At 38.9% G+C, this 22287-nt stretch overlaps 1 protein-coding gene and 1 pseudogene across 1 annotated transcript in view; one reads left to right on the forward strand and one right to left on the reverse strand.

Annotated features, from left to right (window-relative positions):
- Positions 1 to 22287, reverse strand: part of LOC122810548 (macrophage mannose receptor 1-like) — a 195771-nt gene that overhangs the window by 97386 nt on the left and 76098 nt on the right. The gene's annotated exons all lie outside the window — the stretch shown is intronic.
- Positions 20358 to 20516, forward strand: LOC122812548 (annotated as a pseudogene).

Below are 22287 nucleotides of genomic sequence, written 5' to 3' on the forward strand. Positions count from 1 at the left end.
AATACTCTCCATCACCTGATGCCCCCCCAATCCCTGATAGCCAAAATCTTTAATAATCACTTTATAAAGTCCATAGCAGATCTGCTAACAAATACCTTTAGCACTAGGCCCCCAACCATCCACCAACCTAGACCCCAACAACATCTCATCATCTAGCTCCAGTCCAGTCTACAGCAACTCACATATTCTACACAGCAACAAATAAATCTCTTTCTCACTTCAGCCCATACCTACAGCTACCATAAAAAGACTACTACTAAAATTAAACCCTTGCTCCACCTCACCAGACAAATCTCCCACCACAATACCTTAAACTTGCCACTGACTCAGTCACCTATCCAATAAGTATCCTAATCAACAGATCCTTATCCAAATCTCTGGTTCCTGCCATATGGAAACTCTCACCATCATCCCCATCCACAAGGGAGGAAACTCCACTGAACCATCCAACTTCTTTCCCATATGCCTACTGTCACCTATATCCAAAATTCTCAAAAGTTGTATCCACCAACAGTTAATGCAATACCTTTTGCAAAATAATCTATTAACTCAAACTCATTATGGTTTCTGACCTGCCCACAGCACATCCACAGCTTTAATATCCTTCACAGACACTGTGAATAGGGCCAGAGATGCAGGAAACTGTGTATCTCTAAAGCCTTAGACACAGTTTCTCATCCCCTACTCCTCAACATACTGTCTAACCTTGGTTTCTACCATAACCTTTGTTTCAAAGTTACCTCCAAGATTAAAAACAAGGTGTGAAATGGTCACATAATCTTTCATCCTTTCTACATAACCCAACAAGGGTCCATCAAGGCTTCATCCTTGGCCCCCTATGGTTTAATACATTCACACTTCCTCTTCCCTTGGAGCCCTCATTCAATATGCAGACAATTCCATCATCTGTACCTCTCACACTTCCTGAAGTACTCTCCACACACAAAAGTATTTCACTACTGTTAAGAATCTTGGCTCACAAATGCTCAACTCTTTCTTAATCCCAAGAAAACTAAAAATTATTCAGCCAAAAAACCCCTCCCCTGTCTGTAATCAATTTAAAATCTCCTCAGCTAATGATACTATCATTAAAATAGTACAGAAAACAAAACCATTATCAATGACAAACTTACCTTCAACTTCCACATCCAACAAAACATAAAGAAAACTCACCAGAAATTGGGACTTTTATATAGAAATAAACACTTCATAAGCATTGCATCCAAAGTTACCCTGGCCAGCACTTTCCTGCTTCCCTCCCTATTTTATTGTGCCACTATTCAAGGCAATCTTCAAACCTCTATTAAGTCTAAAATGGAGCAATGCTATAATAAAGTCGCAAAATTTGCCACAAACTCCAAATATCACACACATCACTGTAAACTACTACAGGAACTAAACCGGTTGGAACTCCCAGATCAGCTGGCTTATATTCAGCTTGGAATTCCTCTCTAACTACTAGATCAATCCCAGGCCTAGCACTCTTCAAAGCCTCTCTAAAAGAATATCTAAATAACACATGGCTCTGCACCTCTACAACCCAGGGTTAATCACACCTGTATCCCAGCTACCAGGCTAGCCCCGCCATTTTTCTCTTTCCATTTCTAACTCCCACTCAGTCGGTACTGTCTTTCTGTCCCTTTAGCTCTCACCCAGTCTTTACTGTTAAACTGCAGTATTATTTTTCTCACAAACTGAACCTATGTCAAGTTTTATGCATGATCTACAGTGACATGATCACATTTACTATTTAACATGTTGTTTACCTCAACATATGAAAAGCTTATCTAACTCCCATCAACCCCCTGCTGTAAAGATGTTACCTTAGTTCTTAACTTGAATTCTCAAAAATGTACTGTATTTGACTTCTCGTGATCTTACTAGTTGTTATTGTAGTGAATTTTAATGCCATGAGTATGTATTGTAATATTTTCAATGTATGTATATGAAGTATAATTGTGCAATGTTATAAATGTCTATATGTGGAGATTTTCTCCCTGGGCCTACACTGAAAATAGGTTCTGTTGAACCAGTCAGACTGTCCTGGTAAATAAATGTCAAATAAATAAATAGACATCAATATGTGACAGTAGTGACTTATGTCAATAGACCTGTTCTCTATCAACTAATAGGGCTCATTCATCAAAGATACACACATTACAAAAACCTGTAAGAAAGCAGTACAATTTCCAAAAGAGCATCACAAACACATATATATATATATATTAAGCAGTCAGTCGGTTATGCACCCTGGGAATCAGACAAAAGACTTGTGTATCTCTGAATCCAAAATATTGAAAATGAAGGATATGGCACAGTTATTATCATTTGTGCATGGAGTTGGGGGGGGGGGCAGGAGGCCAAGGCTGACACAGAAGGTTGTAAGTGCATGTGAGTAAGTAAGAAAAGCAAGCAAACCGAAATTTCGATAAAGTATCAAATGGCCACTGAGACAGAATAAGCTGTCTCATAAATGCCCAATGTAACTGTTTTGTGTGTGTGTGTGTGTGTGTGTGTGTGTGTGTGTGTGTGTGTGTGTGTGTGTGTGTGTGTGTGTGTGTGTGTGTGTGTGTGTGTGTGTGTGTGTGTGTGTGCATGGGCACTCAAGGTGAAAAGTGTGTGTGTGAGAGTCTGCAAGAACACAGCTGTCTCTGTGCTAACTGTGCATCCTGGTATGTCTGACAGGTGTGAACTGTGCATGTTAGAGGTAACAATTCATTGTGGTTGCCCCTGACTGTGAGCACTGACTCTACTAGGAGTTGCACTGGCACATCCATGCCTATTGTCAGATGTACTGCTGCTACCTGAATGTGACTGATATCTGCTGGACTAACTTTCCTGATGAGTACACTCAGGACCACAACCCCATTGCCTACCATGCCTCAGTGTGGACACCTTAGTAACTAATGGAGCAGTGGAAGTAGTGCCTCTATGGTAGCATGATCGGGCATGGTCACATTGGCTAACATCAGATTATGCTGCTGACCTGCATACACATTGATGCTGTCCCCCTCCTAGCAAATGATCCATCACAGGCACTGCCTATTACATCATGTCATTCATCCAATCTACTGAATTGGCCACTTGGTGGAGGCAGTCATGCACATCAGCCAGTGCCACATCTACAACCCTGAGCATGTACTCAGAGACCCTAGTGGAATGTGCCTACACCTCCATGAGGTACACATACATCGAGTGGCATATAAAAACACAACAGCAACAGTTGGATGGTACACAAGGCCTCCTCACAGCACCCCTAATAACCTTTTTGCATGACAATTCACCTACACTTTGGCTATGGCCAGAGTCAACCAGCACTGAAGCCATAGTAACCACATTACACTGATCAAGTGTATTACCCTCCACCTGCCCAGTAGCTGAGGTCTCAGTGGAATAGGTATCTGTAGACCTACTGACTGTGTCTGAGGGAAACACAAGGGATGGCTGAATGTCAACCTCAGTGTCAAATTCAACCTCTGCAACCCCCCCCCAACTGTGTCCCTGTTTGGCCACCATCATCATCAGAGTCTGCCGATACTCTGACATCAGGTGGTAAAAGTCCTACACATCCACTGTCAGGATGACCTGTGATAATAAGCAACAAGCACAGGAATGAAATTAATACTACACTAAATATTTAAAACAATTTACATGATAAAAAAACTAACACTGGTCACACTATTGCACATGGTGCAGAAATACACACACTCATTACACCCACCCGACACATACAGATAAATGCATGTATCTGGCAAATGGTCATCAATAATCAAAGAAAAATATCTGGCTTACCATATTCAGACAACTCTACACTTGGTAGGGAGGATGGACCTGGAACAAATGAAGCAAGGTAAGGACACAATCATCACAATTGCAATAACACAAAGACAATGAATATGCAATGTTTGCCTATATATCTGTTAACATTACTTTTAACTGAAACTTGGTTAACATGTCCACCCACAGCCCATGTGTAATGAACAAAAATGTGTTGTTAATTCTATTACATTATCTACAAGTTCATAAAAATGCATGCACTATTAGTTACATTTTTCTATATTTTACTATACAAGCAAATCTTGCAACTTGCCATATGTAAGCTTTCCTGGAAGCTCCTCCTGGCACATACTTGTCCTCCCAGACACATCAGCACTGACATCAATCACATATTGGTGTGCAGTTTCCACTGAACTCTCAGGATCACTGACAGTGGACAGGAACTCTTCATTTGGTGGAATTGATGGATCTGTAGCAGACCCCTCCATATCCAGCTGTACCCAGGCAACTGCAGTTGCTCTTCTCTGGGTTGATGAAATCATATCAGTAGCCTTGTGATACACTTGATCAAAAGCCCTGGTGAAACTCCCTATGACATTGACATCATTGACTACCTGGTTCCAAATCTGCATTCTGTCAGCCATATCTCCATGTTCTCTGTCAAACAGAAAGGCACCATAGCACCTGAACACCTGCAGTATTATATCATTTTCAGATTCACTGAAAGGGGATTTATGAGGATTTGTACTCTTGGGTGCAATAATCCTATGTGACATAAAGCAAAAAAATATACAACACATAAATATCACATAATTAAATTCCTGCTTATACACACATACATGTTTTCAAAATTAAGCACTTGAGACACATTTTAGTTATTAAACTCGAAGGTAATGTGGTTGTACCATATCACACTCACACACAAACCAATGTTTTGTCCAAATCAAGGAATACCACTTCAGTAATGTATTGTTTCCCATGGAAATAATAGGACGACTACACAATTTCAAGAGCAAACCTCTTGAAATGCAACATTTGTTGTGGCAACACACAAATGGTACTTAGCTCGTCCACCTCCAAAACAACAAGCAAATGAAAGTTTAGACAAACTAAGGAATACCACATAATTCAATTGTTATATATGCTTTAAACACAAGTCTCACAAAATGTCTACCCATTTAAACACAAAAGTCAATTTTATATGATTGCTAGTCACCTGTCACTGTGCCTGACACTTTGCAGGATTTTTTTCTGGGCCATCCTAGAAACATAACACCCCTGTGTCATTGACAATATAGCACATTACATTTCCCTGAAATAACATAGAAGATTGCAAGATAACCATTTTTAACAATAACACTTGTGATGAAAGTTAATAATCTGTCTGACAAAGTAAGTGCCTACCAAAAATGTCTATGCCAACAGTAAACTATAAGAAGTGCATACAGATAAAAATGGCATTTTCTAATGCAGATATATAGATAGATAGATAGATAGATAGATAGATAGATAGACAGATAGATAAATAGATAGATAGAACATTTTCTTTGTAACAGTAACAAATCTGGAATGTACTTGAAAAATACAGTCATACCTTTGCAAGAGAAGCCTTCTCTTCAGATAAATCAAAAGGAATAGAAATCTTCTATGTTCTCCAAATACCTGTGTCTCCTCACCTTCAAGTTCCCCAGCTACAGGTTTATCTTTTTATAGTGTAGATTCAGGTCTCTGTTCATGGTGAAGATGCAGATGAGGTGTGAACTCATTAGAATTGCTGAATCTCAAACTTTTGACTTCAAGTAAAAGGAGTAAACATAGTGTAGGTCCTACCTCACTGTTACTTGCTAGTGGATTGCAACTGTGAATGGTTAGTAGAAGTGAGAAGGAAGACACAGTTATTCAAACCACCTAACCAGCATTGGGTGTATCACCCAGGCTGCACTTAGAAAGTGTAGAAGTAACTTTAGCAAACTTTTAAATGGAAGTGAACAGCACAAATTTTTCATTTTTGTTCACTAATAGACAGATTTTCCTGCCTTTGCTGAAAAATGCTTTTCACTGTCATATAATTTTGTCATACATTTAAAGGACAATGATACAAAATACCCTATAACTGCATGGCTGAGAGTACAGCACACATAAAAGAAGAATGAAGACAGAGCTGCATTGGTGCAAACAATACTCATAAATGGTTGTGTGATCACTCATTCACCAAATATGTAAGCAACACATGTACAAACAACTTATAGTGTACATGTGTATACTGTGTAGGAAATGGGACTTGTTTATATGTAGAGTGATTTGCATTCCTGCTGCAAGTCTGCTTCTGTGGCAAAGAAGGATAAGACACCCCTAGTGTGTTTTATTGGTTGATGATTATGATAGCTCAAACACAGAGTTGTTTGAAAATCTGTAATGTGTGTTAAAATGTATTATACCATGATCCCCCCAAAACGTGCACGCTTATTGGCCAGCGTGCCCATTGTAAATCGAGTTATACTAATGGAAAAAGGTCCGGTCACCCGGACTTTTTTCCATTAGTATAACTCGTTTAAACACTGTCTCGCTATGTTAAATGGGTTTAACATAGCGAGACAGCTTTAAAATAAGCAACGGAGATCTCCGTTGCTTATTTTAAACCTGGCCTGCTATGTTAAACCCATTTAACATAGAGAAGCAGTGTTTTTAAAAAAAGCAACGGAGAAAGCAAGATCTCCGTTGCTTTTTGTTGCTATGTTAAATGAGTTTAACATAGCGAGACAGTTAAAATAAGCAACGGAGATGTCCGTTTATTTTAAACTGTCTCGCTATGTTAAACTCATTTAACATAGCGAAACACTAAAAAAAGCAACGGAGATCTTGCTTTCTTCGTTTGCCACAACTCTGATGTACCGCGCAGGCACGCAGTACATCAGAACTGCCGCGGATGCCAGACATCTGCGGAAGGGCAGTACACAGGCATTATACTATGCCATTATTTAAGAAAAGTAATAGTTTCTTTTCTTAAATAATGTCATGTATAATAGCAATAACCACTTCTGGGTGTGGTAATGCTAAATTTACCCACGGTTGGCTTTGTTTGGTCCTCGGGCTTCGGGACCAAACCACGCCAACCGTGGGTAAATTTAGCATTACCCACACCCAGGCGTGGGTTATTGCTATATTTTATAATGTTATGTTCCTTTTCATAAAAAAAAATTAATATTTCTGTGGCGCGCAGCTTAGCTCAAATATGGTGAAACGGATGTATAAAGTAATATTAATGGAAGTTGCTTCTATGATAAGGACAGCATTAATTACAGCTGTGATTCAACTGTGTGTGTGTAGTACACCTGCTAAACATGATGAAGCACACAGCACATAGGATGTGTAGGTCATGGATCAAGTCCCGCATTTATCTTTTAATGATAAAACTTAATAAACAGTTTTTACAAGAATAATATGTGTTGAACTCTGCCTGTCTCATTTCCACATTGCACACCTCTGTGCAAACACAGTGTCATACTGCAGACAATGAGATGACATTGTCTGTTTCAGAAAAGATACATTGTTACATCTTTTACTTTCCATCGAACAAACATGCTCAGCAGTGTTGCATGGTGGTCAGCACACAGCACCTGCAGACAACAGACAAACAGTGCCAGTTTAAAAAAGATGCATTGTTACATCTTTTGCCTTCCATCATGCAAACATGCTAAGTGGCATTGCACGTCATTCAGCATGCTTCCACAACACCTGCAGACTTGTTAATTTCAAAAAGCTACATTGTAAACTGCGTTGTCTTCTATCTCACAAACACACTAAGTGGTGTTGCATGACAGTCAGCACACATATAACTAATGCCAACTGTCACATTACCTTTCCTAAATTATAAACTGCTTTCCTCTCTGTTTGGTATTGTTGTTGTCTGCTTAACATCGTACAAACATGGTTGGCATTGTTCACATTTGTGCACTAGCCATAAAACCCAATATCACATATTGGCTGGAAAACACTTTACCTGTTGCTGTTTGACCAGTGTGGATATGGCAGAAGCTAGAAAAAAGGTTCCCAATTTAGGGTTCAATGAGGGGGTGTAGAGGAGTCCAGAATATTCATTGGAATCCTTGTAAAGTGCCACAGTTATAGGCTACTACAGGGGAATTATACGAGGTCTCAATATAAATCAGAGGCTTGGAATGGTCTTGCCAAGGCTGTCTCCAATGCAACTGACATTCAACACACACTGAAGAACAATGCAGGCACCACTAAAATGACCTGAAAATGTGCAAGCAGGCAGAACTCAACCAGTGGCTGGATGAGTTTAGGACTGCTGACATCCCACAGTTGTGTCAGTATATGGATAAAGATACTTTAAATTAAAGTTAGAGCTGGAGCTAAGCAAGACTGGTATGCATGATGCTCTTCTGTTTTTCTCTCCTCCTTATTTTACAGCTGTCCAGGAGATTTCAGAAAGCAGGGATGTCCATGTTGAATGTTTAGAAAAGTAAGAGAAGCAGGGGGTATGTATGCAGCACTGAATAATTATTATTGCATTAAAAGTATTGCTCTTGTATACTTTAGTAACAAATTAAGCTACATATCTTAACTGTAAAAATCAAGCATGCATGCTTCATTCTGTAGTTCAAGGTAATTTTAGTAGTCAATTGTAATAGATGATTCATATGTTGTGGTTTCAAATTCCACATATAACAAATACATAGTAAAATAATTAAATATTAATTTCAACAAAAGTGGCATAAATGCCATGCTGTTAACTTCAGCTGTATTATTTGTAAAATCATATGTGCAATATATGCATATTGCAAAAATTGCTTGGAACAATTATCAGTCCTAGTTTGTATTTTTTAAAAAGTATAATTAATGTAAAAGTAAAATTGTATTTATAGTGTAGTAATTTATTGTCTCTTACTCCACCCTTTATCTCTCTTTTTCATTTTTATATCTGTGGTCACAGTGTTCTGATGTCATCAGTTTTTGACAACTGCCAAAATGATTTTAAGCACAGAGAGATAGGCCAACCAGTTGAATTCAGCCTACCACCCCTCCAAAGGCTGCAGCACTGACTCCCAGTACATCTGGGATGCAACCTGGCAGTACTACTTCTGCAGCCCCTGTAATACCTGGGCCCTCAACGTCAGGTAGCTTTACCCCAGCATCTAATGCAGTGGTACCCTACAAGAGTAATCATTGAGATGGTGATTTTGTCACCCACCAGGAGCTGCCAGACATAGTGTGTGAAGTCGTACCATTAGTGCATGCCTCAGCTGTATGGAGAAGATGCTCACTAGAATGCTGTGAAAAATGTCAAGCCACTCTAACAGCAAGCTGAGGAAAAGGACATGACAGTTTTGAATGTGAGGACTAGATTCTCACTGTCCTCATGGTTGGCAGGCATGGGCCTCTGATGTCCCCTAACTATCCCCAATGATGGTGACCCCCAACCATTTTTGTACCTCCCCATCCCTGTCATTGTTTTGTTTGTCTGCACCTGATTCCTCAGCTACCCAAATTACCTGACACTGACATATCTACATCCCTTACCCAATATTTATCTCTTACTGAAATAAAATAAAAAAATGGGCACCTGTCCCACAAAAAAAAAAAAAAAAACATCCCATACATAGAGCTCACTACACTTGATTTGGTCCAGTTGGCTATAGAACATGATTGTGATGCTGTCACCCATGTTTGTTGAGGTGACAGTGCAAATTCAGCCAATATTCTAAACATGTTCATTTTACACTGTTGAAGAAGTGGATAGCTATGGTTCTCCCTAATTCCTTTTGCATATTCCTATATTGCTTCCCCCTGCTTGCCCCCCTTTCACCACTTTCCTATCTACCCCTTTTTCTCACCTTTAATCTGGTCAAAAAATAGAATCACACATCACACACATGGCTGAAATGCCCCCAGTGAAGCCCTTCACTTTTTATCCTCTACATTTCTGCAGAGTTTGGCATCATGTACCAATGCCAAGTGAGGGTGAATGGCTCTTCATGTCCTATGGCACAGTGCGGTGCCTCCACCCAATGCTGCTTAAACTTGCAGCGCTAAAGAAATACACAGTTAAATCAAAGTAAAAGCACTCAAATTGCATATTTATTGTAGCATTTATTTAGACCGATGAATGTATAACAATGCAAATCCATATGTGTACTGCTGACATAAGTCAATTGACTGATGTTCGTGTTTATATAGTACTTCACTGTAGCCATTGCCTGTTGCATTTAATTATGTAATGCCATCTTGAAAGCATAGGTAAAAAAATTAGATTGAGCTGGATTCAAACCCTGTATCATTTATGCTCAAAATATGAGCTCACTGCTGTTATACCTGCTACCACAGATATACCTAAGCAGCAGGTGTTTTATTACACTCAGTAATGTCCAAAGTGCTAGCTGCTGCACCTCTGTGCTTAACATGTCTGTGAGGAGTAAGGCAAACCAGTATAACTATTAGTATTTTCCTAATTAAGCAGAGGCAGGGTTTACTCATCGCTTAACTCCATGCAAATGGGAAAGGCAATAGCAATAGTTCTTTATGTCATGAAAGTTAAGACATCATGACACATTTCCAACATAAACTACAGTATGAACACCATATTGTCTGTCAGCTATTTCTACCATAGATTACATGCATAATTACTTCTCAAGTTTAAGTGATATTCATTAAACGTGAATCTCGCATGTGCAAACACTTTGTCATCGATCACACAATCCAGTTGCTCGGCTCTGTGCTATGCAAAGAGCTGATTGGTATACTATGTTTACTGACAAGTTAGTTTTCATCCCATTATAATCCATGTAAAAACATAACCAAAGGGAAGGCACTTGTTACTGACTGGACACATATTTACTCAGATTCATGTGTGCCCTGTCCCCTTGCACTTGAAATGGAAATGTCAGTAGTAGCTCCCAAATGTCAACTACACTACAAAAATAAATAGCACAAATGATTTGTTACATCATGTAAAGTATTATAATTACAATAGAGATTCAGATTGTCTTATACATGTATTAATATGGACATCAATTCATCACGGATATGAACACACATAGATACACAGTTGCATCCATGCTGATAACAAAATGTGTGTGACTGTAAGTGTGAAATGTACACAACACATTGAGTAACAGGTCCATATGTCTCAGTTCTGCAACATGCATTCTTGACAGCTTTTTGCAGCTAGTTTGAAAAGCTGTCTTTTAAATTATACCTGCACATTGGAAACACAACAGAAAATACAAACCCACTCTTTGCACACCACTCTCATAACAGGCTATATTACCAGCATCATATAATGATTATGGCATCATCTATAAAGAACAGCTTGACAAGGCAAAAGCATACTTCAGGGATGGTGCAGTTACTGAATACTTTGTTCTGCAGATGGGAACAAAATACTTTCATGTGGGTTAACTTACCACAATAGCCACTTTATGTGTCTCTCTCTATGTATGTGTAAGTGCGTGTGCATAGTCAGCAGGACATGATTCTGTATCTTTTCATAAATCCAGTCCCATGCAGAATAAATATATTGGCATTTGTACATGCCTACACAGCCATTTCATACAGTCCCCCCAACATCTTCTCCCAAACATACAGGGATGATGTCATCCACTATAAAATTGTCCAGCAGTAGTGTAAGAAATAAGACTTGTGATGTGGTGCATGCATTACGTACTGAGTTCTCTAGCTTCTGTAACTAGTTAGATGGGGAATCTAATTTCACTGCAGTCAACTTCTGCATGTGTGTGCGTGTATGTATGTGTGTGCGTGCATGTAGTCAGAAGTGCATTAGTCTGTAACCTACCGGCAGCAATCCAGTCCCATGCAAAACATATATTTTAACAGTTGTATGTGCCTATGCAGCCATTTCATACATGCCACCCAACATCCTCTCCAAAATATACAATGATGATGTCATCAGCTATAAATTGTGTGACAATATTAAATCCATACCTGTGCTGTGGTGCTTATGTTAAGTACTGTGCTCTGTAGATAGGGGGAGTTCTAGTCTAACTGCAGTCAACCGGTGTGTGTATGTATTCTGTTAATTCACCTTCTAAAAACCATTTTAGAACAGCATGTGAAACACTCTTACTACCACCTACTCACTGTACACTGCTGATATCATAACTATAAATTGTTGTCTGTCATTATGAAAGTCAGACGTAATGTGGCACTTTTGTTAAGTACTGTGTTCTGTAGATAGTTAAGTAGGGCTTCTAGTCTCACTGCAGTCAGCTGGTGTGTGTGTTCATTTAGTCCACATTTTACAGACAATTTTCAAACAGCATGTGAGACACCCCTGCTAACATTTTCATCTCACCAGACACTGCTGATGTCATCAGCTATATAGTGCTGTCCGATAGTGTGAAAGCCAGACTTGTGTGTTTTCTCTTGTGTTAAGTACTGTGTTCTGTAAATAGTTAGGTAGGAATTATAGTCTCACTGCAGTCAACTTTTGAGTGTGTCATATATTTTTAATGTCTGTATGTGTTTATCCATTTTAATGAATTTCAGAAGTTTACAAAGTATTATGTACCTTATAAGTGATCATTTAGATAGATATGGGTTGATTTTTTATGGAACTCTTAGGGCTTAGTTTAAAATGCTTTATAAATTATGCTTTACAACAAACTGTGTAGTACATTTTACTATTGAGGATGTTTTTACATCACTTACTGATTAATTAGGCAAGGTTTATGATTGGTGTATATAAGCAAAAGGTCTTTGTTAATGGGTATATTTCTGATTAAGTCTTTTTTAGACGAAACGTGTGAACTCGGTAGTGTTAATAAAGTGTTTGGTGGATTCTCACAGTGCTGGCTTGCTATTCTGTTTAACTTTGTTTTAAAACATTGAGGGCTCTAATATACTGACCTGAGTAGCTGAAGCAACTTTTTTTTGTGTTTTCACTGTCTGCTCTGAGTCCTGGTTACAGACAGTCCTTCTTAGTCTTGTAACCAACTGCATCTCTTTGAGTTCCTGCCAGTCTATTATTGCTCCCCCCTTCTGATGTTCAAATGGAGGCTTTATATTCCAATTTCCCTAATGGTGCAATTTTTAAATAAAACAACAGAATGGCAGCTGTCTGTGGCATCCCCCAGTAGTGTGTTTGCCTCAAAAGTAAGTTTTGAAAGCTATTATTCTCAGCCAGAAAGTGATTATATGTGAATATGAGACTTTCAGTCAACTAATGCTACACTATATTAATTACTGTTGTATGATCCAATGCTATTGCTCTCTGTGTTTATCATATGCATGCTATAATATAGCTAACTGCAGCTTAGATGTCCAGTTCTTTGCTTAATTGTGAATACTGTCTGCATGATTACCTCCAAATTGTTGTTAGCACATTCTGCTATGCTTACTTACTACTTCCTTTCTAGAACTGCACATAGTCTAGCCTTAATCTCATAAACTTCAGGCCTCTGTCTCTTTACTATTGTCCACACGTACCAACAAGTCTATGCAAGGCTCCAGTCGCTAGTTAAATTAAGGCATAAAGCAAGTTTTAGATGTTATTTTTCATTAATACACTTGTTATTCAGTCTGTTATGGTGGCTTGTAACTGTGCAATGGAATGAGATACCGCTAGCTGCTCTGAATGTAAAGCATTTCAATGTGTTTTTCCTGCATATTGGTCCAATTGTACTACAACCAGTTGCTTTGAATATAATGCATTTTTATGTGCTTTTCCTGCTTAATTTGTTCAATTTTACAAGTCTGACTGTACTAGCTGCCTGAATAACTTTACTGCTGTTAACCAAAGAGAGGAATCTAATGTAGATATTTGTAGTTTCTACTAGCCTATATTATTATTCTCTTAACCAGCTAAGAATTCTACTGTTAAAAGTAATACAGCCCTTCTGGTCTCCACAACTTATTAGTTTCCTGCCTGCATCAGCCTCCTGATTCTCTTGATGAAATTTCATAATCTTCTTCCACTTATCCCCCCCTGCATCACTTCCTCTATCAAATATCTCTCTTTTTTCATTTGCAGCTCATTTATACGGTCATGCATCCTCAACCATCCAGAAGTGACTGCCTGACTGTCCCCCCAGAATGCTTGATAGCTGCAATACCAAATCCCACTGCATTTAAAAATAAAAATCCAGAGAACTAAGAGAACAGCCTGCAGTATAGGTCATGATTGTAATATATGTTCACATTAAAGTTTCAAGCTCCACTTTGTGAACTAGATGCATGCACACTATGGGGCCCACTTCCCTCCCCACTTCTTGCTTCATTCAATTGTATTTAATCCAACCTGTAAAGATTTGAAACTAAACAATTAGTCAAAGTACCCTTACCCGAGTAGCTGAAACAACTGATTGTTTTTATTTCCTTGATGTCTGCTCTGAGTCCTGGCTCAACTGGCTCTGTTTGCCCTTGGGCTGCTCAGGCTCCCTCCACTCCCCTATCCTACCCCCATTCCTACACACCCCCATATCAATTAGATTTATTCTAACCCAAGCACCACCCATCCCAACACCTCACTAATCAAACACACATAAACCATTTACACTCACTCCATGAGCACATTCATTAATTTACACTTTTCATCCTCATACTAATTTCCCATTTCATACTATGCTACCACTACCTCTAATTCTAAAACTGTAGTTATTACCTACATCTCCCTCTAGCATCCTTAACTCTTTAAGACTCTGCCAAAACTACTGCACATCCTTGCTCCCACTCCTACACTATGTCTCTAATCTCTAACACCTCACTCCTCATCCTGTCTATCGCCTTCTTCCACCTACTACAAATAACTTCCCTCCATTATACCTATTCCATCTACCATCATACAGCATCTACTGCCCATAACACTCCATCACTTACTAGCTTCTCTAACATATCCCTACCCTTTATACCACAGACCTAATATAATGTTCAAGAATACAATTTTTTACCACACCCTTTAAACACTACACCAGGAACAACACAACCTTATTGCAAAATTATCAACCAAAAGCAAAGAGAAAAAAGGAACTCAATTCTTACCCAACCACAGACTCTAAGCTCTCCCAGTGTGGAGACATACACCCCAACCCATACCTAAACCAAGCATTCCCACCCCCCAATTCCTATAAATCATTAAACATTACAAGCATTAACTTCTAAAGTCTCTGGAACAAAATACCAAAATTCCAATACTGGCTAGCACACAACAAACCTGACATCATAGCTGGCACTGAGACATAGCTAAAGCCCTATATTAAAGATAGGCCTGGGGTGGAGGAGTCTCTCTACTATATGCTAACAATTTCTCCATTATATCATAGAATAAGCCTATCCCACAATTCTCCTCAGCTGAAATAATAGTTTCCTTCCTTAGAATATACTCATGCAAAAACATCTACATTATTGTATTATACATGCCTCCTGGGAATGATATACCTATACTAGAGGAAACACCGTCATGGGCATCAAAAAATATAGAAAATGAAACTTTAATCCTAGGTGACATCAGTATCAGTTGGGTAGACATCAGCCATCATACTTCCAGTATCAACCTATATACCTTCACCCAACTTATTAATTATATAACTAAGACAAACAAAACTAATAACAGTGGCTGTATTCTAGACTGGATATTGGTCTCAGACCCAGATAAGATTGCATCCATTGGAACTCTCCCCAACACCATAAGTGATCACTTACTAGCCTTCATATTTCAAAAAAAAATGACCTCATTCCTTAGCAGACATCACTATAAACAAATTAGAGACCTATCCCATTTCTGCCCCACCACATTTAATGACAACCTACAACATATAAATTATAACACATTGAAATCCCCCCCAGGTGAAGCCATTAAATTCTTTAACACTACATTTCTCAACGTCCTAGATAACCAAGCTCCACTCATTCTTAGGAGGGTAAAAACTAACTGCATTCGCCTGGCTCACAAAACTAGCTAAACAGCTAATGTACACAAGGGACAAGGCATGGAAACACTGGCAAAAAAGCAAAAACAGCTCTGACCTGACAAAATACAAACAAGTCCGCAATCAAGTAAAGCAGCTAGTCATAAAAGACAAAAAAGACCACTACCTTACCCTAAAAAAACCTCCATAAACAAAACCCTAAAATGTTCTGGAGCTCCATCAATTCCTTACTAAGCCCAGGGTCAAACAACAATCCTTGCCCAGACCCTGAGAAAACTCCCACAGAAATAGTTATACTCTTTAACTCCTGTTTCATCAGTACTATTGCCAAATCTAACTGCCACCTTCCCCCCAAACCCATCCCCACAATATACCCCTACTCCCCCTTCTACCAGACTCTCTCTCTCTCACCAACATAATAAAAAAGCTGCTCCAAAACTCAAACCTTGCACCAGCACCCCAAACAACCTACCTCCTGAGTTTCTACAAATTGCCACAAATACTATAGCCTTTCCTATCAGCATCCTTATTAACAGATCTATTCAGGAATCCTACATAACCACTATCTGGAAAAAGACATACATCCTGCCTCTACATAAAGGAGGCACTAACACAGACATCTCCAACTTCCGACCCATTGCCATCCTCTCACCCATCTCTAAGATCCTGGAAAAATGTGTCCACTCCCAGCTTCTTCACAATGTACTTAACAATTAAATCCTTTTGCCCACTCAACATGGAGTCCGACCTGGCCATAGCACCACTACAGCTCTCATATCTTTCACTGACACAGTTAACCAAGCCCAAGAAGATGGAAAAATTGTCTCCTCTCTTTTCCTAGACTTCTCCAAAGCCATTGATACTGTCTCCCACTCAGTCCTACTCACTAAACTGTCTGAAACTGGCATCTTACCCCATTCTCTAGAGTAGTTCACAAACTACCTCACTATCAGGCAACAATCAACTAAATGGCACAACTCATTCTCTCCCTTCCTCAACACAGCTACTTGTGTTTCTGAAGGTTCCATATTAGGGTCCCTTATGTTCAGCATCTTTACTAACAACTTTCACTCTTCCCTTAAGCAGCGTTCTGTCATCCAATACGCAGATGATTCCACAATCATCTGTGCTGCCAAATCACCACCTGAACTGCAACAACTCATACAAGATGCTCTCACTACTACTGAAATCTGGTGGTCCTACAGCCATCTCACCCTAAACCCCAACAAAACTAAACTTGTCATTTTTCTACCCAAAAAATCCACTCCACTAGACAAGGAAAACTTCATCATCCAAGCCCAAAACAGAACAATAATTGAAGTTGTACCATTTACTAAACTGTTATGAAAACCTGACCTTTGACTTGCACATTCCAACTAATATCAAAAAAACACACCAAAAAATTGGGTCTGTCTATAGACAAAAATACTTTCTCAGCTTCTCTGCAAAACTATCTCTCACCTCTTCATTTCTACTACCCTCTCTTCTCTATGGTGCATGGTGCACCTCTGCTGACCAATATTTAAGCCTCCCTCAGAGCAAAAGCAAAGCTAGCCTCATGCTACAATAAAAATCACTAAATTTGTAACAAATGCTAGTTACTCGTCTCACCACTGCTCATCTCTGCACCAAATAAACTGGCTAGAACGACCACATCATCTGTCATGTTGTCAACTAACCACTGCACACAAATTTATAAATAAACCATCTAACTGCCCTTCCTTGTTTTCCCTACTCACAGTATCATCCAAACAGACCTCTCTGTTCCACTAACCAACTCATCCTAAATATAGTGAAACCAACCCATGCAGCACGACAAATGTGCTACTTCTTCACTGTAGTTGAACTGTGGAATAACCTCGCACCATCAATACAGTCAATCAGAAGTGCCCCACTCTTTAAGAAATCCCTAAAACAACACCTTACCTCACTTTGGCAGTGCAACTTTACTAAGGGCATAGTTTCTATAACTTGAACCCCCTCAACTTCCTCCTCCTTTCTCTGACTCTTCTCTCCCCTGCACTATATATCTCAAACCACACTCTCTTCCATTCTAAATATCTCTCCTGCCACATCTACTCTCAAAAGCAATCCTTTACCTTTAGCTGCTCTCACCTTTACACTGTGTCTGTATATTACTATACTGTGTTTCTATAATCCTACCATTTCCTAAGTCTTATCTCTGCCTTCTGGCCACAACAAACTGTCTTGATAATACTATTCTAGATCTTACTTAGACCTCACTCTTAGCTCTCCCTAACTCCAAATGGTTCTACTGTTAAATTTATTGTTATGAGCCTTGTTGTACTTCTCTAAGGGCTGGTATTTCTCTGAATTATTGTATGAAACTCTGATAAGGCTGCTCTCCTCTCCTCTTTATGTTGTTGTTGTATTGTATATGTATTATGCTGGCTATATGTAATATTTTACTTTAAAAACTATGTATAATGTTGTGGCTATGACTCTGTATATGTACTGTGTATTACTCATACTATGTCAGAGCTTTTCTCCCTGGGCCTCCATTGAAAATGGGCTCACCTTGGCCCAGTGGACTATCTCGGTAAACAAATGCTAATAAATAAATAAAAATTTACATAACCAAGTGGTTAGACAAATGGAGCACACATATGATGCATAAGTCACCTCTAGCTAGAGTCCAGTGACCATGTCTGTATTTCAGAGTTCTGTACTAGGCCCTTTCCTCTTCAGTATTGTATGTAGCACAACTCCTGAGTATGGGCAGGCTGTCTACATCAAAGGACATTATAGTCCCATTGTTCTCAGCCCTCATCATGCCAATAATTGAGTACAATTTGCACTTTTGCAAGTCCTTCACCACACATCTTCCAGGGATGATTTAGTATAGTGTATCACTTTTGCTACAGTGAGCTCACACACATCTCTTTGGCCAGACATGATTATTATTATTATTTATGATGCATAACCATTATTAGATGACAGTGCAGACATCCCTTCAAGGTGTTGTATAAGATGCGTGTGTGATACGTCTTCCTGTGATGCACCCAGTAAATACATAGCTCATTGACAACATTGATGGCATGAGTTAAATTCCTGCAAGTGTAGATTGTGGCATATATATGTCATGCAAAGCTCTCAATTAGACAGGATTGCTCATAATTTAAACTACAGGTGTAACTGTGTCCCTTCTAATTTTTGATGATGGTGTGCTCGATTACCCTTATAGATTATTACACATCATTACAGTTGTAAAAGTGTGTTCATGCAGAATATGTATAATATCCCATAATCACATATTTTCTGCCAATGACGCAGATTAATGGTAATGTTATTCTGATATTGTCCTTGATTATGCGTGCTTCTGTCTACTATTGTCCACGAGTTTGTTGCTATGTGACCCTATAGGTTGAGACCTATGTTGACATTGCATTCATATTCAAGTAACTCATTTTGCACATCTTCACAATATGCACATTCCCCCTATTGTATATACCATCCTTGCTAAATGTCATCTCCAGTGATCATGTCAGGGTGTTTATATCACAAGCCATCATCTCCATTTTATATGTGAACTTGTGTCACAGTTACATAATATACACTAACTGTGTGATGATATGAGTATGCCCACACAGGAGGTGTAAATAATAGTACATACTGTATTATGTACATATGTGATTACTGTTCACGCTACAGCTGTCTTTTCTTTGGGGTGCATGTACATTGACATGCCCTTTTCTGGTGTACATTACCATGTTTTGTTTGTCCTTTTCCCTTTCTTCATTCTTATCATTCAAGCCTGTGGCCCTTTTCAATACACACACTTACCCAAACTACTGTATTAATAATGGCAAACTATGTACCCTTTTTGAAAACCAGCAAAACTTTATTTCAGTATAGAGAAAACATGTTTGTACTGCACTGTGCAATGAGTACACTTCTCTATAATGCGTTAGTACTGCATCATTGCCTTAAATTAAACCCTTGTACTCATTGTTGCTGTACATGCAATCTCACAGAACTCAGTTGCCCTTAAGTAAACTTGTCTGCATGTCAGAATGTGTTTGTGCTGCTTTAAATGGTTTTCTGGCAAGCAACACTGTTGCTGGCCATAAAACCTCACTTGTATCTGTGTAAGCTCGATGCGCTATATGCATATGCAATTAGCACTGCTGCACATCGCCCTAACATGTAAACTTTCTGTAGGCTTCGCGCTAAGCCTACACTGAGTTTATTGAATCTCTGGGATAGTTTTCAGAGTAATTAAAGGACAGTCGGGGCAATGTAATGAGAAAAGTTCATAGACAGTTGCTAGGATTGTAGTACAATTCCCAATTGCCCCAAGCTCTGTCTGGTTAGGGGACTTGCTCAAGTTCATGCAGTAGGCAAATGAGATCTGCGGGAAAGAAACTGTACCAGCAGAGGTTGATTAGCTCTTCTAGTGCTTTCCTGTCCACCCTGTATCACTCTGCAATTCCTGTGTCATGCTTTGCATAACAACTTTAAACCTCTGTGCCATCTGTCATGTGTAATATGAATTTGAAAAAAACCCGGGACAGCTAAATTATCTTCCTAGAGAAACTCTTCAACAAAGTAAGCCAAGTTCTCATTTGCATGTGAAAAAGACCCAGATTATGTATCGTTACAATCCTTTTTTAATGAAAATTAAGTAAATGCAAGTGTGTGTGTGTGTGTGTGTGTGTGTGTGTGTGTGTGTGTGTGTGTGTGTGTGTGTGTGTGTGTGTGTGTGCATTTACACGCACACACACACACACACACACACACACACACACACACACATATCTATGATCATAATACCTGCATTCCCCTTATACATGACAAGAGTCATGCATGCAGTACTAAACAGCCCAACAGGAAATTACATCATTTTTTGTTGTTTTGTTCTGGTTACAAAAAGAACATTGTGAGCCATTCCCATTGGATTTATGGATAGCTCACAGGAATCTTTTTGGAAAATGTGTTCTCTGTCAAAAGCACACAAACTGTTGTCTCAGCTGTCTTCGGAAATAATGATTCAAGTTAATAGCAAGTCCTCGTGCTAAGAATCTTGTTATACTTCTGTGTGCTGTAGCAGTGTATTTATGTGTGCAGTAATCAAAGCATATGCAGGATGAATAATGTAAAACCCAAGCTACACTGTCTACCATTGTTGTGCATTATATTATAGAAAGGGGAAATGGTTGGCATTATATTTTTCTTTCCTTTATTTCCTTTATCATGTTTTAGTGCTTATATACTTCTGGAAGTTGATATGTTTAGGTCACATGGAAGCACTGAATTTTAGCTGCAGTTCTCCTCTCATTTTGAAAGTTTTTTTCTAGATCCTTCCATAGACTTTTTAATTTATATTAAATTCCTTACTTCAGTCCATTTCTTTGTGATGCATATTTATTGCTGTAGTTCCCTGTCTTTATGTCAAAGTAAGTTGCTATAATGGCACCAAGCCCATTGATGACCACTGTAGTTTACCAGTACTTTTCAGTATTTTGCCTTTCCAGTAGGGTCTCTATTACCCACTATATCCTCCCTTCTAGACCCTTTTATACACACTTAACCACGCATAGATCATCTCTGTCTTGTGAATATGAGTTAACTCAGTAGTGCTTGGCATGAGATGAAAGTAAACAGTACACTGGAATATAGACAATTTACGTTGTATACTGAAATGGCCATGTCCTTTTCTTCCATGATCCAAATAGGGAAATGGATCAAGTGAGATGAGGAGGACATCCTGTCTGTAAACAAGGCCTTATCATATTCTGGATATGGTGGCCATTTATAAATACCACCAACCTTTTCTCTTGAGATGTTCCCCACTACTTTTCCCCACTAGCATGGTCAGTTTGTTATGTCTGTAATTTCTAGTGTTAATTCTGAAAACCCGTTTTTGTATAGTGGGACTATTGAAACATTCATCAAGTTGTGTAGTATTTTTCCACAAGCCATTTTGTTGTTAAACTCCTCTTTCAGATATTCTACTACTGCCACAGCTAGATGCTTCGGGATGTTTGTGACAACCCCTTCAGGACTGCTAGTATGTCCTCATTTAAATTACCTAGTTTCATATCCACCCTCCTTTGATATAGTACACTTCCTGTCCAGTCTACTCTTTTCTCCTCCAAAATGTCTTACCTTTCCCTTGGTTGCTTTCTTAATATCAAAATGATGATGTTGTTTAGCACTTCACCTTAAGACCGCACACACTCCATCCTTTGTTGTGTATCCCTCCATCTCTCTCTTTCTTTGACCTTCCACTAAACAGTTTTAGCAGAGCTTACTCATTCTTTTTTCTCTCTTCTGAATAATGTCAAATTCCTTTTTACCCACCTTTACCCTCCTTCCCTCCGCATCTACATGCTGTTCTTATATTCCCCCCTTCATTCCTTCCTTTCTCCTTTCTTCTATATAATGTCCCCTCTCTTGCATTACCTCACTGACAACCTTCACTTTGTTCAGCCATAAGAATTTCTTCATCTTTTTTTTTATTTCACCTCAGTCTCACATTTCTTGCCCCTTATACTATCCATATATTTTCCATAAAACTCACTGATTACCTAGCTCTTAATAATTATCCTGACTTTGTCTTACTCTTTCACCCAGATTTTTA

Source organism: Protopterus annectens, chromosome 9.part0 (genome assembly GCF_019279795.1).
Source record: "Protopterus annectens isolate FY-2018-M chromosome 9.part0, PAN1.0, whole genome shotgun sequence".
Lineage (NCBI taxonomy): Eukaryota > Metazoa > Chordata > Ceratodontiformes > Protopteridae > Protopterus > Protopterus annectens.